Raw genomic sequence first — 23,637 nt, forward strand, 5'->3', positions numbered from 1 at the left:
CTTCATTTATGAATTACTTGAAGTTCAGACCTTTGCGGTATAAGTCTGTCCATGTTTACTCAGAAGTAAGTTGCTCAAAGTTTGGCGGAATTTACTCCCTAGACACTTTAGGATTTCATCCTTTAGTTGTTTACTGATGCATACTTTAATTATTCAAATATTATAAAATAGTAGTCTGATATTCAGATGCATAAAATAGCACAAGCTTATGGTTTTCTCAGTTTGACTTTCTAAAAGAAGTTGAGTGACACCATGAAAATATGAAGAAATTATTTGATAATTTTTTTGAAAAATACAATATTTGTCAGAAGTGTATTTCAATTATGTAACTGTCATAACATGGGAAACATCCTTTTACCAGATTAAAGGTAAAGGATAAAGGGATCCCTGACCATTAGGTCCAGTCGTGGTCGACTCTGGGGTTGCGGCGCTCATCTCGCTTTATTGGCCGAGGGAGCCGGTGTACAGCTTCCGGGTCATGTGGCCAGCATGACTAAGCTGCGTCTGGTGAACCAGAGCAGCACACAGAAACGCCGGTTACCTTCCCGCCAGAGTGGTACCTATTTATCTACTTGCACTTTGACTTGCTTTTGAACTGCTAGGTTGGCAGGAACAGGGACTGAGCAACGGGAGCTCACCCCATTGCGGGGATTCGAACTGCTGACCTTCTGATCGGCAGTGGTTTAACCCACAGCGCCACCCGCGTCCCTTTACCAGATTAGATTACTTGTTTATTTAGTTGAGTACAGTATTGTCTACTCGGGTATGGGGGACCTTTGTCTCTTCTGAGCCACAACTCCCACCATCCCCAGCACACATGGACAGTGGCCAGTGTTGATGGGAATTGTAGTTCAGCAACATCTAGAGGACCAAAGGTTCCCCACACCTGTGCTACCTGCAAGCCTCTGGAGATAGGCAACAGGTATTTCCCATTTGCTTCCTTTAACTAGAGATGTAAGTGGTTGAACCTAATACCTTGTGCATCCAAAGCATGTGCTCTATCACTGAGCTGGGGTCACTGTATGCAATTATGCAAAATTAAAAATATCCCTTTGTGTAGGGGTGGATAGAGGACACATCTGCTAGGACTCTGGGTGATTTGTAGGGCTTCTTACTCCCAGTTGATCAACAACTAGGTTCCTGAAATGGAGAAAGCCTGAGAGAAAACCAGGAGTGTGTTTGTGTGTGCTCTGCTCTTGAAAGTAAAATTGTCAGGCTGAGCATGTATTCAATTCATAATTTTAAGTGTGTCCTTGCTTATTTATTTAAAAGATTTATTGCTTGCACTTCACCATAATGTTCCAGAACACGTTGCAACAATGCAAAATACAATTTAAAAAAGAGGGTGGTATTCAAATAAGTTTAAGTAGACCTACTGGAATTTATGGCCATAACACAGTCATTAATTTAAGTGGGTCTACTCTGTGTAAAACTTAGTTGAATATGACACAGATCAAATCATTAGTGTTATAAAACAAGTATATATATATATATATATATATGCAGGTTTTGGTGTCTTCGGGTGTCTTCCCGTGTAAGAGTTGGGGTGTCTAGGCGACGTTTCGACGAGGTCTCACTCGTCATCTTCAGGCTGGTGCTTTCGGCTTCTTGTTACTAGAACAGAGCAGGATCTCAGTGTTTGAGTTCCTATAAATACTGTTGAGGGGGTGTGGTGTATAGCCTCAAACGTTATGGGCAGAGAGGAAGTTCCCAGGTTAGTGTGCCTTTTCTTCTTTTGTTCATTAATTACTTGAGGGATATCTTGTTTGAGGAACTCAAACACTGAGATCCTGCTCTGTTCCAGTAACAAGAAGCCGAAAGCACCAGCCTGAAGATGACGAGTGAGACCTCGTCGAAACGTCGCCTAGACACCCCAACTCTTACACGGGAAGACACCCGAAGACACCAAAACCTGCATTCCTGTACCCGTGAAAATCTACGAAAGCAAATATATATGCAATCCCTACACAGATCTGGCTGGCACAGGGCACAAAACCACAGCTCGCCCCTATACACGAAGCCAAGCCAGAGCACAACTAAGTGCAGTACAGCCATCTTCTCAGAAAAACTCTTCACAAGCTCAAGAGGTCAAGACACGAAAGCTTTAGCAACTAATCCACACCTAATGACCCTCCTAAGTGGTACTCAGAATATCACTCAAGAAATCACTCAAGATATCCCTCAAGTAATTAATGAACAAAAGAAGAAAAGGCACACTAACCTGGGAACTTCCTCTCTGCCCAGAACGTTGGAGGCTATACACCACACCCCCTCAACAGTATTTATAGGAACTCAAACACTGAGATCCTGCTCTGTTCCAGTAACAAGAAGCCGAAAGCACCAGCCTGAAGATGACGAGTGAGACCTCGTCGAAACGTCGCCTAGACACCCCAACTATTACACGGGAAGACACCCGAAGACACCAAAACCTGCGCATATATATATATATATATATATATATATATATATATATATATTCTAAAAGGAATATAACAGTATAAATTCAACAAGAGGGCTGAATTCCACAAAACAAAACACGCTGAACTGTCAAAGATCAGGGTGAACCACAGCATCATGTTATAAAATAAAAGTAGATACTACAAACCTGAAGCACCTCTGATGATATTATGACCAATTCCGCTTTTCTAAGACACTTCTTCGCATAGTCTGCCAGGATTAGCTACACTCTGAGTAGACCCATTGACTTCAGTGTGGTTAAGCCTATTGATTTTAGTGGATCTTGGCTACCACCCTATGTATGCTTGCATAGAAACCAATTTAGCATTGTAAAGAGACAATTCTTTACAAATAGAATCATAGAAGTATAGAGTTGGAAGGGACCCTGAGGATCATCTAGTCTAGCCCCCGGCAATGCAGGGATATGCATCTGCCCCATACAGGGATCAAACTGCAACCTCGTCGTTATCAGCACCACACTCTAACCAATGGGGGCACAATCCGTCCTTGCTACCAAAAGAATAGGAAGGGAATTGTCCATTGAAGTGATAGGGAAACTGGTTTTCTTTCAAAGGTGGGGGAAGTAAAGTGCAAAAGGTGGGAGGTGGGGAGAATTAGACTCAGATAATGTGTGAAAAATTATAGATAAAATCAAGGTATTGCACTATTGGCTGTAAAGGTGTGTTGGTTATCCCTAATTTCCAATTTGAGCAGAGAATACTGTATGGTATGCACTCAAAATCGCCCTTGTATATACCATAAGCAGCTGATATACTTGCACTTTCATCTAAATGTTTCCAACTCAAAGGTTACTGTCCAAAGCTGGGTAACAGCAAATATTACATAATGCTTTAGGACAGGAAATGAAGAGTGTGTTTCATTAATGTTGAGGGAGAGAATAAAGTAGGAGTTTCTGGAGGAAATAACTTGGATTATGTGTTCATGTTGTACATTCTGGCTTGACTTTAACTGTTACATGTGTATGTATGTGTAAAAAAAATACCCCTGCAATTTTTCATAAAGTGCTTTGAGTTCTAGTCATGGGCTTGGGGTGGGGAGAAGAAGGCTATGAAAATTTTTTTTGAAATAAAATGTCCAGTTTATTCTTCACTATCCCCTTTTCCTCACGTATATTTGACAAATGCTTGCTCGTTTGTTGTATTTTCATCTTTAAATTGAATGTGGGAATATGGCCTCTTTCCATTTTAAAAGCATACTTAAAACATACCAGACTCAAGGATTGGGTTTTTACTGTGACCTAGTAAAAGGCGACCATATTCTGTCTCCTTGGCTTAAATGTTCTGATTACAGTCTGTGCCATTTTCAGAATGTCACCCTTAGGAAGCAATTGCAAGCTTTGGACATTTCAAGCTTTGGGGGCTGGGTGAAAGTTCTAATCCGCCTGTTTATAAACTTGAAGATTCAACCAAGTGCCCTAATCCAAGAAAGGACCATATGGCTTCTTTGTGCCTGTCCCTAGATGTATAAAGAACCAAGCATGTGAACAGGTGCTGTGCATGAAGTTGATCTCCCTGATCCAGTGGCTGCTGCTGCTGCACCCAAAGAGCTTTGACCAAACAGCATTTATTCCTACCAGTTTTTAGAGATGCTGAATTCATTCCTGCCTGCTCCTTACTCCCCATGAATAGCTGGCTACTATTTTTTTTAAAGAGGACTTAACATGTACAGCGCCAGCTTCTACTGAATGTGCATTTCGTTTGGGACCAAGATGTTCAAAGTGTCATTTTTGCAGCATATGTGTCAAAACTTGCTTCACAGTACGTGACAACAAACTATTTTGTTCATGAATGTTTTAAAGCGGGCATGTCCAAAGTCGCTTTCGGGGGCCTAATCCGGCCTGCCAGCCGGTTTAATCCAACCCCTGTAGCAATTTATTTCCTGGGGTAAAATCCTAAAAAAGCTTAACAACTTCAATCCTAAAAAAGGTGAACAACTTTGGCCGGCCCTTTTGCTGTATTTTAATATTTTGTTGGAAGCCGCCCAGAGTGGTGGGGGAAACTGAGCCAGATGAGCGGGGTATAAATAATAAGTTGTTGTTGTTGTTGTTGAGCGGGGTATAAATAATAAGTTGTTGTTGTTGTTGTTATATTGCTCCCTTGAGCCCAATAGATTTGGTAGGCAAGAGTGGAGGAGTTCTCCCTTCAACCCACGATGTGGATCATCAACTTATCCTGAGCAGATATCCCTGCATAGTTACCTGCCTCATCTGCCTTGGAGCCTGATTCTCAGATTACCCCTTCTTTATTCCTGTAGGGCATTTTCTGACACCGAGTATGTAGTGGTTGAGTCTCAGGGTCCATGGTAGCCACTTATCTATTTCTGTGTATCACTTGGTACAACACTTCTTTGAGATCCAAGTTTAAAAACAATTACTCCCTCAGTACTCATTTTAGGGAGAAGAACTTTACCATAACCTTTCTGAACCTCCCCAACATACTAGTTGATGTGATGTAGTGGTTATGAGACTCAGGTTCAAATTGCCACTTGACCATGGAGCTCACTGGCTGACCTGCCTCATATGGCTGCTGGAAGGATAACATGGGAAGGTTTAAGGGAACCATGCAGGCTGTCCTTGGAAGTGGTCAATCATGCTATACATCACTTGTAGTCTATAGTGCCCTGCACCACATTTTTTTTCTCCCCTTACTCACTTTTTTGTTTCAAAGTAGATATTTCATAGGTTATTTTGGAGGAACTGAGTTTTTTTAAATGCTATATTTATCTTTCAAATACTGCTGAAATTAACACACATTTATATGGTGAAAGTACTCGACTCTGCTAGGTGCTGTGTAATTTAGGTATTTTTATGGAGATGCATTCTTTGACTTTTAGTGAGTGCTGAGGGACATGTTAACACTTCACCTGCTTTTTGACCATCGCAAAATTAACTGCCACATATGTGGCTTTATGCTATCCCCTACTATAATAAAATGGAGCTGGAATCTTAAATGCTAGTATCTATTCTACTTTCTGTTTCCTGTTTTTTGGGAGTGAAGCTGAAGAAAATGTGTTTCCCGATTCTGCTGGCTTGGTTTGAACATGGACCTATGAAGCTGTTCCAATACTGAGCTAAACCAAGACGCTCTGCTGCAAGGATTGGGGACCTGTAGCCTTCCACATGTTACTGCACCACAAATCCCATAATTTCTTACCATTAGCCAAGCTGTCTGGGGCTGATGGGAGTTGGACTCTATCAACACATGGAAGGCCATAGGTTCCTCATCCCCGGTCTTGGTGACTGGGAGTGGCTCTCCAGGGTATCTGACAGAGCTCTTTCTGCTACCCGTGTCCTTTAAAAAACATAATAATTCAGAAACTGAACTAAGGCGCATCTGCACACAATCCATGTGCCCTGTCACTGGGCCATGGTCCCTCCCTGAGCAGTGATTTTGGTAGATAAAATTCATTTCTTGTTGTAGAAAGAGACCGTTAGTAAGAAGGAGCTGGGAAAACAGTGGGATCTTACAAATATGCTCTTCTATAAGAGGAGAGGGAATGATTTAGATGCTGACTCTTGCTAAACAATTCCTGTCTCCTTAGTAACTAATCATAGTTTTTTGAAATTTGTTGTACTTGTAAATATTATGGCAGGATAGAATACCACAGAATCAGAGAAACAAGAGCTAAAGCCTGATTAGGTCATTGCGACCCTTGCGTGCCAACACAGAGCTGCTCCCTCCTGACTGTTGAGCCTGGTTTGTTTTGTCTACTCAATGCTTTCAAATAATTTGGGCCTGAACTTTTGATTTTTTTGTGCTTTAAAAAACACACAGATTAGCTTTAACAAAGCACGTATAGATCAGTTGATCGATCAGGAATTAAGGAGCATGATGCCTTTAAAGTATATTCAAAAATCAGTCTTCTTTTTCTTGCTCAACCCTGATAAGGTGGAAGCACTGTTGGATAGATAGAATCCCTCTCTTCAGACCAGGTAACTATCTGATTTGGGTGGGCTTTGGATCCCTCTGAGAGACCAGGATCTCAGCTTGTGCGTACTCCTTAATTCAGCCTTTTCACTTGAGGTGACTTCTGTAATGTGGAGTGTTTTTCTTTAACCAGCATAGGCTGTCATGTCTTCTGAGATAGTCTGGCACCAGTTACCCATGCTTGGGTAACATCCCTTTCAGACTACTGTAACGTGTTGTGACATGCAGTGCATGAGGCTTACCTTGAAGCTGGTTTGGAAGCTGCAATTAGTTCAAAATAATCAGGCAAGACTTTAACTTGGGTGACTCATTGGGAACATATTTCAGCACATTTGAGAGTTCTACATTGGTTAAGGCCACCTTTCCCCATATCAGTTTGTCCAAATGATCTTCCATTGAGATTTTTCTCACAGTGCTACTAACCACCTGAGATCAAGCTGGTGTCAATAAAGGAGCCTTTTCATCTGTGGTGCCCCGGTTGTGGAACACTCTCCTCGAGGAAGTGTCTCTGGCGCCCATTGTATTATCTTTTAGATAAGACATTTAGAAGAAAATTATCTCAGGCATGTTAGTGAGTTGTGCTTTTAAACTGTGGGAATGATGCTTTTCCATTCTGCTCTTTTATTTGGTTGTCTGTTCAACTGTCTATTAGTTTTAATTGTTCTGTTGTATACCTGCTTTCCCTCCCCCCCCCCAGATTTTAAATTGTATTATAAACCTCCCTGATATAAATATGTGTCAAGAGCAGTATAAAAATGCCTTAATCCCCCCCCCCACACACACACTATGCAGACAGCAGCCTTGGCTGCATAAATCACTCAGGCTGCCACAGTTCTGAGAAGAATGATGCATGTATCTGCAAGCATGTTCATTGCATTCTTAGCTTACAAATTACATGTTTTAGGTGTAAAGTATTTTAAGCATACACTTTAAAATGTAAAGTGAGGCCATATGGGCAGTTTAACTTGCTGCTTGCAATTCCTTCACCCTGTTTGCTTCTTATCAAAGAGGCAGTTGGCCAATGCACATGGCTGTTAACTGAAGGGCTGGTGGTTTGAGCTCACCCATGTGTTAGGCAATGCCTTCCTCATACCTCCCCATAATTTTCATGTGGAGGGATTATGACTCAGAGGTACAAATATGCTTTATGTACTGTGGGTCTCAGCCAGATCAAATCTGGCTGAGACCTTAGAACCCAATGTAGAAAATACTGGGCTAGATGAAACTGAGACTGACTCCTTATGAGATGGAGGTGCTGTGGTTGGGCGATTCTTGTGTCCAGGAATTAGGTGGGCGACCTGGCAAAGTGGGGAGGAGCCAGGTGATACATTTTCAGTAGCATGCACCAGTGTCCTATAGTTTAACGTGGTGTGTGAACCAGACTTTTGTGAACTTATTTGCCTTTTTAACAGGCTTGAAAGCCACATGACTACTGAATTAATTGAATGGCAAGCTAGAAGTCATGAAATAAGCTTTCATATTTGTATTATTTCTTATTTTGTGGTTTAGGTATTCAAGGGTTCTGTAGTTTTAAGAAGGATAGAAGAGTTAAAGCAAGTTATCTGTGCAAACATAGACTTTGTAGAAAAAAGTTTAATTAGATTATAACAAGTAGTCAAATAGAATATGTTGCCTTTTTATAACTAATTGAGGAACACTTTAAGTAGAAGCTTGTGCCAAACCTTCTGATGTCAAACTGAATTTGAGGATGCGTTAATTTTTGAATCTGATTAGCTCCAGAGAAAAATTGTTTTGACATGACAGGAACAATAGAATACATTTGAAGTGTGTGTGTGTATGTATACGCACACACAAACTTGTGCAAGGTGGGGAGGGAAATTTAGTTCTGCACAGTGTTTCTGCATTCTTCCCCATAGTGTTCTGTGGGTAGGGAAAGATACACAGTGTTTCAGTTAGGCAGAATTGCCATATGATCATATGTGCTAAGCTCTTGTTCCTTATGGTGTCAGAGACTCGTGGGGTTTGCTTGATGTGAATCATTTCTTTCCCTTAAAAAGGCACTGAGAAATCTGTCGTTGCACATAGACCTTCTGCATGCAGTTGTTACATGCATGATAGTACTTCCAAGGAAATCTCTGCATGGGTATTTGATATCAGTTAATCAAAGATCTAATGCTGTGTCTTAAAAGTATAGTAAAAGGTAAAGGGACCCCTGACGATTAGGTCCAGTCGCGGGCGACTCTGGGGTTGCCCTCACTTTACTGGCCGAGGGAGCCGGCGTACACCTTCTGGGTCATGTGGTCAGCATGACTAAGCCGCTTCTGGCCAACCAGAGCAGTGCATGGAAACGCCGTTTACCTTCCCGCTGGAGCGGTACCTATTAATCTAAATCCACTTCGTGCTTTCGAACTGCTAGGTTGGCAGGAGCAGGGACCAAGCAACGGGACCTCACCCTGTTGCGGGGATTCGAACCGCCGACCTTCCGATCGGCCAGCCCTAGGCTCTGTGGTTTAACCCACAGCGCCACCCGCGTCCCTAAAACTATGGTAGCTTGGGTTAAATGGAGATTGGTGGGTGCAGAACTAAGTGAAAGGTATGAGCTCAATTGCTCAACATAGAATGGGAAGGAAGAAACGAGTGGGACATCTGCATTATGCACCAGGCTAGCAGATGCGTAGATGTACTCAGTATTTGTTCTGGGGTGTGTGCACTAGAAATTACAGGATGCAGTTATAATAACCAAGAAAAATTGAATTGTTTAGCCTCCAAAAACCAGGCCAATTAATCATATTTTTTTTCAAAAAAAGATCAAATCTTTATAACTTGCATCTTTTACCTGTTGTCTTATTTGTGGAAGTGAAAGAGCTCAATAACAAATGGAGACCATCAATTACAGCATAGAAAAACCCAAGAACAAAAGAACCAGCTGAACAAAGAGATTAAGTGAGCTGCAGCAGAAAACTTGTCCTAAGCAATTTGTTAAAAGAGCATAACAAGTTGGAAACCAAATCTAATATGGAATCTATCTTTTTTATTTTCATATTATTATTCTTGCAAGAACTCTGGATTTCTGTTCCTGCCAGCCACCAAAAATCTTATTTAGTCACATCTCACTTCTGATTTCTGAGATTTCAGTTGACATTTCCAGTAAGACTTTAGATATACGGTATCTTTGTGAACCTGTTGGCTACACACTTGGTTTAAGAATAAAATGAAAGCTGAGATTGTCAGGAATCTGAGTTCTGCAATCAATACCAAATTCTGTATTTCTGTATCCTGTTCCATCGCAGTCTACACAATATTGCACTGTAGTAATATAGTTTATGGATGCAACAATCATATTTCTGTACTATTCAGTACTATGGACCTAGTATTTTTTCTAATGATAATTAGGATTTTATTACAATCTAATTCTTTACTAAGACAATTACTATTTTTAATATGTCTCCTTCAGAGTTGTCTCCCAAAACAACTCTTAACTTGTGGTCTAGTCTTACAAGAAGTGCCCTCTATCACATCCAGGGCAAATTCTATTTACCCTCTTTCCAAATACAAATCTCTGACTAGCCAAACAGTTATATCAGTACCCTAGGGGTACTGAGCAAGTTTATTTCTGTTAAGGAATTTGTGCTGAACCGACACAGTGGTTAATATATCCCACATGCACTATTCTGGAAAGCAGATTTCTAAGGAAATAACTCCGCTTAAAGAAATGTTGACCTATCTGTTTGATAGATTGATGACACAGGTATTTGTCTTGGTCGTGTGGCTCAGTTCTCTATTCTGGAAAAGTACTTTGTTAATATCTTGGGGACATGATCCAGCCAACGATAAGCACTCTGAAGCCTCATTAATTTCTATGGGAGGGATTTGTGAAAAAAACTGTCCCAATGACATTAACTTTGGGCTCTTAACTGAATCTTGACTTGGTTTCCTAGGTCAGGGGCAGATGTAACAAAGGGGTCACTTAACTACATTTAAGGGATCCTGAACTGGATATGGCCTCGTGCTCTCCCTCCCCTCACACCACTGGAGTGCATCCCCCTGTAGGGATGGCTTACCAATAGGCACAGAGGTGTGTTACCGAATGTGCAGTCTCATTAAAGAGCAGGTGGGGAACATTTGAGAGCCACATTCCCTTTTAGGCAACCTCTTAAGGGCCACATACCGAGGGTCAATAGGGCCAGAGGCAAACATGAGTACAGCAATAGATGTACATTTTGCCTTTTGTACAATGGGGTAGTTTCCATGCACTCACCCATTCCTAGCCTGTGTCCAGACAAGCAAGAGGCATCTTCAGAGCTCAGAGACACATTCCAGCTACTCAAAAACACCCAGGGGTACAAGGCAGGGCCAGAGCATAGTCTGGGGGGAGTTTCAAGAGGTAGATAATGTAGTCTAGGGGCCTGCATTCAACCCTGGGCCCGAGGTTTCCCACACCTCCATTAAAGGATGGCACATGTTCACGTATTATTACTTGATAGCACCATGGAACTTTATTTGGATTTTTCGTCCTTGGGCACCAAAATGTTTTGAGGTGCCTCTCAGCCTCTTCTCCTGTTCCTCATCCCTCACCCTCCCTTTAACACTCTTGAGAGGGAGCACACATGCACATTAGAATTAGAGAGGTGAGGGGAACGGATCTTCAGAGCTCAATGTAAGAGCTCCTCAGCTTTATTAAACACACTGGCCCTTGCCAGAGGATTTCACACGCTTAATTGAAAACTTGTAGCCCTGAATGATGAGGCATGCAGGCCTATAAACAGAAACAAAGATTCTTGCCTCACAGCCGTATTCAAATGAAGGGATAAAGGAGAGGCCTCTCACATCAAAGCAGACCCAAGCCTTCCCAAAATGGCGCCCGGAACACAAAATACTTCAATGGGAGCTCAAATGGATGATATCCCTCTCCCAGGTGGTGAGGTAGCTCAACAACTTTAACCTTTCAAATACAAACTTATGGTGGGATAGGATGAATTTCTGGATAGAAAGATAGTGGTCCTGGGCTCATGCATTGAAGGTACAGGTTAAGTGGTAATGAAGCATTTGAGCTCACAGTGGTAATGAAGCATTTGAGCTCACAATTTCAAGCAAGGAGACTGTTTAAAACTGAGGAGATGAGAGGGTCAAATAAAATGGAAATAAATACAGCAAGTGGTTCTCGTGCCTTGGTAAAATGCTAACCGGTTAAGAATTTTCACTTGATACTCTGTGTGTAGTGTTGATGATGTTGTTTCTGCCATTCTACACATACCACAGGCTGTCAACTGAGTTCAAGGTAAGGTAATACAGGAAAGCATTCTTTGACAAGGGAGGTCAAGATATGTGGTGGTAAGCTTTAAGCAACTGCACCAACAGAAAACTGCTAAGGATCTGGAAAGCACCTGGTTCCCAGTGACTATGGCTGGAGGCTTCTTACACGAACAGCTTTGCCACTTACTACCAGTATGACATCATGTCACTTGCTGAGTCATTCCTATGATTTTTCTTACACCCGCAAAATCTCTCAGGCACAGTAATAAATGTAAATGCATTACATCATATAGGGGGGAGAGTGAAGCCTTATTAACTCAAACTACCCTGAGGGCAGGATACTATTGTTAGTTAACAGTGGAACACCTTCGCAGATTTCGCATTGCAGGTTATAAAATATATTAACATAGTAGTCTGAAAAGTTAAAACTATTTGACTTCAAACAGAATTCTTCAGGAAAAAAAGGTGTATGATAAGCAGATAATGACTTCATTAATAGGTCTCTTTTTAACTATTTATTTCTGCCAATGAGGTTTGTGTGAGAGAGGGAAATAATATTTAAAATTTTATAACCACCTTTCTGAACCATGCCGTTGAAATTTCACACAAAGTATGTAACCGTTGCTGCTAATGAATACAAAGAAGGCAGAGCAATTTCCTTGCAGCCTGTGGTTACATTTACTGGCGAACGATTCACTTAAAAACTACTTGAAATAAATTCAATCATGGAATATAAAACTACTCTTACAAAGCTACTTTTAATAGTGCAATCCTATACATGTTTATTCAGAAGTAAGTCCCCTTGAATACACTGAGACTTACCTTCCGGTAAGTGTATATAGAATTGCAATGTAAGTGTTTTGCAGTATACTTATAGGAATATTTACTTTAGAGTAAGTCCCAGTCTGTTCAGGTTACAGTGCAGTCTGGAGAGTTTATCATTTGTTCATTAGTACTGTATGTGGCAAGTCATTGCTAGCCTGGAGATGATAGGTTAGATTGCATCAGGACTGATGTAGCGCTTTCAGTAGACTGGAAGGGAGAAGGTGTAGGCAGCTCTGACTCCCTATATTATAACTTTGTAAAAACAGTTGCCAACTTTCCAACAAGTCTTCTGTGTCCCATACATTTACCCTTTAACAGCAGTTTGATCTGCAGACATTACCAGGCAATCGTGTTCCTTGCCAGGTCTTGAAAATATTTGCTTGTCTGCTGTTAAATGCACCAGCACATGGGTCGTCCCCCGCCCCCCGATCAGCTGGCAACCCTAGTTATAAATAGGGTGAATGCATTGTTTGCCATGTGGTCTTTCTAAAGTCACAGTTTACAAAGGAACACTCTTTCCTGCATGCCATATTGAAATTAATCAGGTTTATATGTTGGGAGCACATTGCAGATCATAATATTTAAGTATTCAGATACAATTCACGCCCATTTCAGTTAAAATTTGTTGCCTTTAACTTTATGAGACTTAAATGAGATGTGACTGACTAGTTGTCCAACTGATCTCAATTAACTTTAAGTGCTCTTATTCTGGATTGGGACTTCTAATTATATTGCACTTACTTCAACTTTTCAACCAAATCATTGTTTTTCAGGGATTACCTGATGAAATCCTCCATAGGGATTATTTCTGAAACACGATTGAAACCAAGCTGACAATGATTGCAATCCAGTAGGTTCCTTTAGTTGTGCTGGGACATTGCACATATGTAGTGGGGCTTTTGCAAGTAGTCTAGCATGTGTATCTCAAAGGTTATATGCAGTGCAATTTGGAAAACCTGTTGTGGGCTGTTCAAGATAGATATATCTGGAAAATGCCACAATATGTCTCCCAAACTGTATGGGACTATAGGAACTTCTCCTGAAGCTATTAGTGATATATTAGCCCTAGGAAAACTTCTTAAGGTCTAGTGAGCAAAGTTACGTCTCTTTCACTAGCAGATCATCGTTTGAGGTCCCAAGCCCCTGACACTGAAAGGCAACTATTTTTAACTCCTGAGTATTACTTAAGTCTTGGTATACTTGTGGTGTTCAGCTCATGACTTTGGAACTCTTAGGCCTGCCAGCCCTGTGACCTCAGTCATACCATTGCCTGTAAATAATCTTGTATGTTAATTTTCATTCTGAATGATGCTCTATGTATGGTCTTTCACCACTGCTTGTGTGTTTATGTGGGAAGTGCCTTTCATGTTTTCTGAGGCTGTCTGTTTGGAAAAATTGTACAGCCTCATTTGATCCTGAATGAACAAGTGCTCTATGAAAGGATGGGTAACTGGACATGGGACTGTAGTAAAGGGTTTTTAAAGAAAATAATTTTGAATCATCAGTGCTGATGGTGGGATTAAGAGACTTGCAGAAGAATCTTCCGTCTAGAAACTGGATGGGTTTATTTAAGGTGGCTTAAAAAACCCCACACACAACACTTACAGTTTACCACTGCAGTTCATTTCTGACGTTATATTTTCTGGATTATGAGTCATGGATGTCATTATAGTTAAACATCCATGTGCAGAATGAATGCACTTCAGAGGGACAGAAGTTAAAGAAAAACAGAAGTGTGAATAACTGCTAATGGCATGCTTCATGGCTCCATTCAGTCTGCCATTTCATTTCATCATACATAAGGGGGATAGTTGAGAGATACCTTTCTTGACATTTAAATGGCAACACATGTTTGCAATGGTGAATGGAAACTATAGTTGAAAAAAGACGGGCATATGGCATTGAGAAGGCAAGGAGAAATTTGTTGCCCTAATATGCACCATGTAATTGGTACACTTAACTTGCTGAAGTGGCTGTTTTATTTTATTTTTTAAAAAAACTGTTCTCCATTTGTGTAAGTTTTCCCAGTCCGTATGTGTTTAGTGCCTTCAGGACTTTTGTGCACAGAAATCAGGCTAGCCTCATGTTGTTCCAAGGGGAAGTTGACAGACAGGAGTGTGTAATAGGAGCATGGGTAGTTTTTATTGAGGAGGAGGAGGAGGAGGAGAAGGAGGAGGAGGAGGAGGAAGAAGAAGAAGAAGAAGAAGAAGAAGAAGAAGAAGAAGAAGAAGAAGAAGAGGAGGAGGAGGAGGAGGAGGAGTAGTAGTTTGGATTTCATATCCCGCCTTTCACTCCCTTTAAGGAGTCTCAAAGCGGCTAACATTCTCCTTTCCCTTCCTCCCCCACAACAAACTCTGTGAGGTGAGTGGGGCTGAGAGACTTCAGAGAAGTGTGACTGGCCCAAGGTCACCCAGCAGCTGCATGTGGAGGAGCGGAGATACGAACCCACTACACCACACTGGATTGGTGTGGTGAGCTTTAACATTTGTTAAATTAGAATTTCAGAAACAGAAAAATAAGATAACATAGGAACATCAGAGATGCATTAAATACACAAACATGTTGTTGCGTTTTACAGTCACAGGTATATTAATGTTCAGTGCCCTTGGATATGTTATGATACTATTAATTATGTCTCCCACGCCCAGTTGAGTTTACAGTGCAGTCCTACCACCCTTGACTTAGAAGTCATATCCATTCAACTCACGAAGACTTCCTTCAAGCAAACATCAATAGAATTATGTTGTATATGATTTGATACCTGAAAAGTCATCTTACCCCTTATGTACCTTATGATCACTGTGCTCCGCAAATGAGGGCCTCTTGTAGATAATACCTTTTCAGGACGTCTGTTCTGCCCAGTATAAGAATTGGGTCTTTTTTTGCTTACTATTTCTTAGAAGTCCTGTACCTCTAACCAGTGTTTGTAACTTTTTGCAAAACTGTTTCATATACTTTGCTAAAACTTCTCTAACTCTGTAGGTGGTCATTATGTTTTGTTTCTTTTAACTTTGTAGATGGGCAATACTGTTACTTAAGTATACGTAAATAGGACTTGCTGCTAGCCTTCTTTTCCACAGCAGTAGCATCCCTGTGCTCAGATAAGATAACAACCCCCTCTCAATTTCCTGTGAGAGAAGTCTTAAAACTTTTTTGTAGACTGTGGCTGTTGCTGAATGCAAGCACCCTGCCTTTTACTTTAAGGTTCTTTCCTAGGAAGCTCACCCCAAAATGTTTAAACACCTGGCTGATTGCTGTATTAATGATTAATTATCACAATCCATCACTTATATGAAGCAGTGGGGGGGGGGAGTGTAAAAAGGTAGGATATGCACACAGTTGGCAAAGTTCTAGCAACACCTCTGACATCTCATCTGTTTTGAGGTTAAGGTTGGATTCCAGGAGGGATAAGTCATGGCCACACTTATCAAAGACTTTGGATTCTGGGTTTTAGGTGCTGCCAATTTTTCCCCAGACAGGACTGAAAGGTGTCTTACTTGCCTACTGTCTAAGAGATTTTGAAATAGGCTTTCTGAAATTGCAAAGGATGGTGTGTTTGAATCATCTGTGGAAATCTAATAATTGTTTATTGATGTTTTTATCAGTGTGGGGGTGGGGGAAAAATAATGCCTGTTATTTGCTACTGTTTTTAGATTATTTTCCCCTGTGTTCAGTGGTTTGAAAACTATTGCTCAAAGAGAGGATATGGTTATCTGTTGAATGTGCACTGCTGATTTCAGGCTCTACACAGGTACAATGATAACAGTTTAAAGGGGGTTACATGCAGATTCCTTATAGGGCTTTGAACACAGGACAGGAGGAGGCTGGATTTCGCTTATGGGGATAGTACATGGCTAATTCACTGGGCTTGAATGCAACAAACTGCCTCTGAAGACGGTTTGGAAACGTCATCTGGTGCAGAATTTGGGGGCTAGGTTGCTCACCGGGGCAAGAGGGTTTGAACATACTGCACTGATCCTGACACAATTGCACTGGCTGCCAGTTAGTTTCCAGGTCCAAATAAAAGTGCTGGTTTTGATTTACAGAGCTTTAAGTGACTCAGGACTGCAATAATTCAAGGACCACCTCTCCCCATATGAACCAACCTGGACCTACAGTCATCATCTGAGGCCCATCTTTGTGTGCCTCCTCCACTAAGCGCTAGGACTTCGGCTGGTTAACATTCTGTGGCTTATTGAATATGTTTATGGGAGTGGGGGTATTGGTTTGCTTTTGCGTATTTTTTGTGTATTTGGTGTTCTCATTTTCTTTCCATCCTTTCTAACGTGATGATTATTTTTAAGGCATTTCATGTTTTTTTAGAATTGTGTTATTTGAATGGACCAAAAGCCATTGTTTCCAGCTCCTTCAAAGGAAAGCCATTTACCCACCAGATCAATTCACATTTTCCAGATCAGCATGCCACAGGCGAAGAGAAGGTGGGTCAGATGCTTGAATAATTCAAACTAAGTCATGTGCTTTGGAAGAAAAAAGAAGCACCTCGTGTTCTCTCACCAGTGTGTCCTAGAGGAAAATACCTTTCTGATGCTAAATGTGGCAGTCAGTTGTAGGCTGAGTATCCTAAAACCTGCCCACTAAATCTTCCCCCAAAGTAAATTACATTGGGGAGAAGGCCAACTATCGAACATCCTAGTTAGCAATCTTTCTGAAATACCAGCACAAGCAAGAGAAGATAATAGTACCATGACAGTGAAGAACAGTATCATAAATCCAGTGGATCACAATTGAAGTATTTTTTAAAATCACTTATAAATTTCATTAATCTCTCTTTTTGGAACCCTTTGATATATTTTTCATTTGTAGTTGTATAAAAATGTTACGCCTCTAATAGGTTAAAATATGTTTTAGGTTTGTGCTTTGTGTTCTGCCCAGATGCGGTGGGCCGGGAGCTTAGCATGCGTGAACAACAGGTAGACTATTATCAGACCTGCGGAATAGTTCTCACTTACAAAACATGTACAAATTCAGATTTCAATAAGTGAATTTTGCATTAACTTTAAATCCTCATGTTGATGTCAAGCTTACTTTGAGAACAGAATGTTTATTTCCCTTGATTCGGAATTTCAATAGTTTTGTATGTGCCAAGTATGAGCAAGCTAAATGTGGTCTCTTTGAAAGGGAAAGTGTATTAAATCTGTCTATAATTGTAATGTAGAACATGAATGTACATAATAGAATCCTAAATCTAGAGAGAGAATTTGAGAACCAGAAAACATTTCCTGTGCCATAATGGTTTAAGCAAGCACATTTATTGTAATGCACATGTGAGTGCCTGCACATATGTGCTGATGTATAATGTGTTTTTTAAGAAGTTCGTCTCAGACAATAAATACTGAAGCCCCCCAAATTTAGTGACAACCGATGACTCACTCTGTCTCATGTCAAAACAATGCACTTTAGTAATTTTCTCATCCCTTGAGAGCCTATTAAACACTAAACAAATGCCTTGGAATGTAACTGATTGAGTGTTTAAATTATGTGCTTTTGCCTGGCCCTGTGCCAGCTTCTCACTGCAAAGGATTACAGCAAAGCAAGACCCGTGATTTACATTGACAATGATAATATGCAGTTTGCTTTGCTGGCATCTTGGCTGTGTGTATTTTGAGACAAAGCGTCCAAACAAAGTTTGCATTCTTAGCCTAAATAATTTGAGATCTAAGCATTAAGCTCTTTTAATTAGGTGTGCACAATAGATGAGATAGGCTTCTGGTTTTCCTTATTCACGGGGAACAAAAAGTAGGTAATTTTTTTGTTACTCTTACAAAGTACTTTGATATAGTACTCAACATCTATATAGTACTTTTGGGTGTTCAAAGCACTCCACGTCCTTATTTTCAGCAGCCCATAAAACAACCCTTCAAGGTGGGGCAGTATCTATTTTGCCCATACTACACCATCCAAATCCTAACATGTTCCACCTAACAGAATGGGGGCTGAGAGTGAGCGGTCCAGTGAGTTTTAATATTCAGATAAGATTTGCATGGAAAGTTTGCCTGGCCTTGTGCACTTGAAAGAGAAGAATGCTGAGCGAGGACAAATGTCCTGTCCATTCTACGGGATGTGTTAGACAAAGTGCTCAGCATGAGCATGCTGGAAAGAGTATCTGCCATCCCCAGTGGTGGTTTGAACTGCAAAAGTCACTCACAGCTCAACTGCATGCTCATCAGTCCTCCCATGATGCACCATTTCCCCCTTAAACCTACCTGGATGCTGAAGGCACTGATGGGCCTATGGAGCCTATGGGTACAAGTCTCTTGAAAGACCTAACCCTTAAGACAACATTTTAGCTGCCATCACATCTGGTGACACCATTTAATGTTTGCCGTTGTATCAGCATTCTGCACCTATGCATTCAGTAGAAATATTTTTGTGTGAGTTTGAGGTTTTTAAAAGCCATGGAGTAAAGCCAGATAAGCCAGTGGAGAGTTGCTTTTTATTTGAGTGGTGGTAAAAGTGCTCAGAGAAATTGTTGTCTTGTGCTCAGTACTTCTTGATAGATATTTCAGGCCTACAGATGTTGGTATTTGGCAAAAGCATGGTCATGGTGGGTCTCTTACCACTTACTTACAAAACTCATGAAATACGCTTAGCTGTGGCCTTGGTCAAAGCTTTTTCCAGCAGTGTTGAAAGTAGAGACTAATGGTCTGTGGGAAGAGTAGTTTACTGATTTCATTTATGTTATTTTGTTTTATTGATTCAGTCTTTAATTGTCTTGTGCTTGGGGGTGGGGAGAACACAAAACCCTAATTACAAATTGAGGTATAAGTCTTCGCTGAAGTTGGTATGAATTCAGAGTTAAGTTTGAAATTATGCTTCCTGGAGTACATAGACAAATCACTGAATTTATTATAGGTGAAGGTATTTAAATTGCAACATTAAGTTCATGAAAACTTTTGATTGCATGAAAATTGATGTGAAGGCACTAATGATTCGTTCTTGTGGTTGTGGTCTCTTTCTTAGTCTCCATATTGAAGAGAGGATTGCTCTACATTCTTACTAGGGAACAGGAAAATTGAATTATTGGTGCATGGCGAATGCTCTTCCAGCCTTTGGCTTTTTTATCCTTTGATTTATTTGTACTTTTAAAAGATGTATTGTTTCTGTGCCGTTATTTTAACCTTTCATTATGCACTAGGATCTTTGTGAAAATCTTTGAATCATGTGGATTTTGACAAGAGTATGCTTTCCCAACATCTGTTGAAAGTTATGCTATGAAGTGGTAGACTGTTCTTCAAATGCTAGCATGAAGTCATTAGTCTGTGTGCATCACTTCCTTGAGCCTATCTTTATGCTGTAGTGGTTAAAGTATTTGGGCTCTCCCACTGGGGTGTTATATAGAGCTAAACTTGTGCTTGTGGAGGGTCTTGCTCACTCACCTACAAAACACAAGATACCCATGAAAAAGGTCAAATGTACAGAGATCTGGCATCCATTTCACAACTTGGAAGACATAGTCTTCAGCATATGTAATACATACAACTTGCCAGAAAGCAAAAAGGAAATGATTGCATTTGAGTACAATGCATTCTTCAACAATAGCTCAATGTGTATGAAATTGGAGTCTGCTGGACATATATGTCAACTAAATAAGTCAACAGTGTTTACGTGCCGTTAGCATTCTATAAAGCCAAGTTAATGTTATATGTAAATATCCTTGGGAATCTTAATTTCTTAAAAATGTAAATAGTGGTAGTATGAAGTACTCTGAGTCTGCAAACTATCGAAAGAAATGCTGTATGATACAATATGTGGTTTCTATAGCATTCCATATGAATGCTAACAGTCTTGATCTTGCATTGAGCATAGAATTAATTTCAGTTTATTTCATTTCAGCATTCTAGGAGAGAATGGATCTTTTAAATAGTTTGAAATCAAGAAGGTTCAGTATATAACAGTTTGCATTCAGAATAATTTGCAGATTTTGCTTTATTCAAAAAGCTATGTTGGGAATTTCAAATTACATAGCATGGCTTACCTTCCTACCACACTCTGAAGGCACTTCCAGATAGTGAGGGAGGGGGTCGTAAGGTACATTTTCCCCACCTGCCAAAGATGATGGTGTGTGTGTGTGTGTGTGTGTGTGTGTGTGTGTGTGTGTGTGTTAAGTGTAACTGTCCCAAGGAGCAGTTGCATATGTACTCGAGTTTCTTTGGATTAATCAGGTAAAAATTATTCCCTCTGATTACAATCCCATGTGGTTGAGTGCCAGTGAGATTTGATCTAAAACTGGGCTGCTGAGAAAATAGAGGGAGATGTCAGTTTGCTTGAGTGAACTCTGCAGTATACAATATAAAACATTTTCAAAAGACTCCAAAGGGAGAAACTCCATCCTCAAATAGCCAAATGAGGTGAACCTTCAATGGCCTCCAGGACCCTAAAAATATTGAGTGTCACTTGGAAAAAACAAATAAAAAACTAGCGGAAGAGTGAGTTGATCCCCTTTCTGCTTATAATGCCTTGAAGTATGCTATAGCTGACTGGAACCCTGTACAGGAGATCAGGGACGCGGACTTAGAAAAAATATTGGGGGGGCCCGGGAAAGCTCATGAATAATAAATAAGCTCATGAATATGCAAATAAAGTGGCTCCGGCCCTAAATAGGGCAAGTCACGCCCCCCAAGCCAGCCGATTGGCTGGCTGGGAGGTGTGGCCAGTCGGGATTCCCCTGTTCTCGCGGGATTTCCGGCAGTGCCTCCGATTAGGGCGCGCGGCTGGCTGGCGAAGGAGCAGGTGGGGAGGAGGCGGGGGACGGCGGCGGCGCTCTGCTGGAAGGGCGCCCGCCTGAGATTATTGGGGGGCTGAGCCCCCCCAAAAAAATTTTTTGAGGGGGCTCGAGCCCCCTCAAGCCCCATGGAGTCGGCGCCTATGCAGGAGATCTCCTGTCATGGGGTAAGGATGTGCTGCAACATTTTATTGCCAGCCCCACTTGTTACTTAAAATTCTGAAACGGAGATTTCCTTAGCTGAACAGCAGGACAGCATAATTTGCTGCGATTACAGGAATTCAGTTTTATGCATGGTAATATTTTTATGAAACTTTTAAACTTTGCTAGTCTACAATGTGCTTTCCTTTTGTTTAGAGGAAGCAAATGTTGAGGAATGACGTCCAAGTGCATAAGCACAGAGACATTTTGGAGGTCCTCAAGGAAAATTTCCTCAACCAGGATAGGTTGTGTAGCTCCAAATAAACCAGGATGTGTTGAATTGAGTGTGTACATTAGGGATAGGCAATGTGGTGCCCTCCAATGTGGTTTTTGGACTACAGATCCCATCATCCCAACATGCTGGCTGGCACTGATGGAAGTTGTAGTCCAACACTGTCTGGCTACCCCTCGTCTACTTTTTCAGTTGTAGACAAGGGCATCTGATGACAAATACATGTTTTTGAAAGGACTGGTGTGATTAAGTGCATACACTCTATGAATCATTAATAAAGGCTGGCAATCATTGAGAAAGGAGGAAAAACATTTTGTGAGGCTGTCACAAACAAATGATATGAAGCTGCCATTGCATTGTGCCGTTGCACAAGTTTTAAGCTGGAAATGTCTATATCAAATATCTGCCCAACCATGAACTCACTGGTTAACCTTCACTGCTACTCTTAGATAAACGCCATCACCTGTAAATATGGCTGAGGAAATGTAACTGAAATGCTATGAGCACTTAAAAACTAAGTATTGGAGTTCTTACATATATAGAAGTGGTGCTGATTCTAATTGAAAGTATGCATGCTGACAATTCTGCAGAGATTTGATGCTGAACATGCATTTCTTTTGGCTTAAGAGGCCATGTTTCCTGCAGATGGGCGATAAAGTTTTCAGCCTTTGCTATCGGACTTAGCTAATTATGCTAACAAAATAACAGTCAGTAGCTTAAACCAGTGTACCATTATAAGAATGTTTGTGTATGTTACAATTGTGTCCCTTTTTACTAAGAAGTCTCCCAATTTTCTAAGCCCTGACCCTGTAACCACTCTCCATGTTTTGCCTTTTGTAGGGAGATCCTAGTGTTACCTTTACAAATGTTATTACCAAATGTAAGTTGCTGTCTCTGTTTCTGAGCCTGTTTAATTTGTAAGTTTCACTGGGATGAACAGCACTTACTCCCAAGTATGTGTGCGTATGTCTGAGCTGAGAACAAAGTATTACTAGCATTGGCTGATGTTCAGTATTCAAGTGAAGTATGCTGGAATTGATAGATTGCCTTAATTAGTCTGTTTTCTTTCAGTATTTTGATGCAGCTGCCACTGAAAATTGACCTCCCACTTGACCTCAAACAGTTAAACAACAACAACAATAATGAATCAAAAACCCATTAAGCATGATTTTATCATAAATTTGTTTACATCCACTATGCCTTTCCTGTCCTTGACTGTTCTCCTATTCTAATTCTATTGTATATTCACAAAAATAGTATTCCTGCAAAAAACTGCAGGGTCATTTTTATACCTAAACATTTCACAGCCAACATTTTCTAAACCAACTGCAAAACGAATGAGTGTTCATTAAGCAATTAGCATTTCCTTCCTCTAATCCTCCATGAAACCCTCTGAAAGTTTTGCTGGGAGTTACCAAAAGTTGTGGACCGAGTTGTACAGGGCTGCAGCTGGAGATGAAATTATTTCCCCAAAGCGGGTGGAAGAGTCATGCTCTCATGTGGGGTGGGATTTTCCTGCTGTGTTTGGGGTGATTCATTTCCTCCCAGCTATAGCACTGTCCCAACTCCTCCCACAAAGATGGTGAGTCTCCTCAACCTCCTGGGAGGACTTTTAGAGAAGTGGTAAGTATGCAATCTAAGTTAGCGGAAGCACAACAATGATAGTCCTTGTCCATGTTTGGACACCGTCTGTTATTTTGAACCAAGATGGTAGACACCAACATCAACTTGGTGTGACTTTGCCCATTTTTGGCATAGGTTTGGTTGCCTCTCTTGATGCTGTTGCCAGATTTGGCACAAGGGTTCTTGAGGTTGGATGGCAGACTTCAACACTGTTTGGACATGAGGTGTTGTTTCAAATCAACAAAGCAGACTGTGCCCACACTTGGGACGAGGGTTCCTGAGCTAAGGGTCTGTGTTGACATTTGGATGCCAGGCACCATTTTGAATCAAGATGGTGAACCAAAACGTGACATTCGTGTGACTGAACCCATTTTTGGGTATACATTTGGCTGCCA

At 40.9% G+C, this 23,637-nt stretch overlaps 2 protein-coding genes across 2 annotated transcripts in view; one reads left to right on the forward strand and one right to left on the reverse strand.

The window, feature by feature from the left end:
* Positions 1-23,637, forward strand: part of CMSS1 (cms1 ribosomal small subunit homolog) — a 184,089-nt gene that overhangs the window by 36,267 nt on the left and 124,185 nt on the right. The gene's annotated exons all lie outside the window — the stretch shown is intronic.
* FILIP1L (filamin A interacting protein 1 like) overlaps positions 1-23,637 on the reverse strand; it is a 67,467-nt gene that overhangs the window by 32,153 nt on the left and 11,677 nt on the right. The window lies entirely within an intron of this gene.

The sequence above is a fragment of the Podarcis bocagei genome (genome assembly GCF_964188305.1).
Source record: "Podarcis bocagei genome assembly, chromosome: 6".
Lineage (NCBI taxonomy): Eukaryota > Metazoa > Chordata > Lepidosauria > Squamata > Lacertidae > Podarcis > Podarcis bocagei.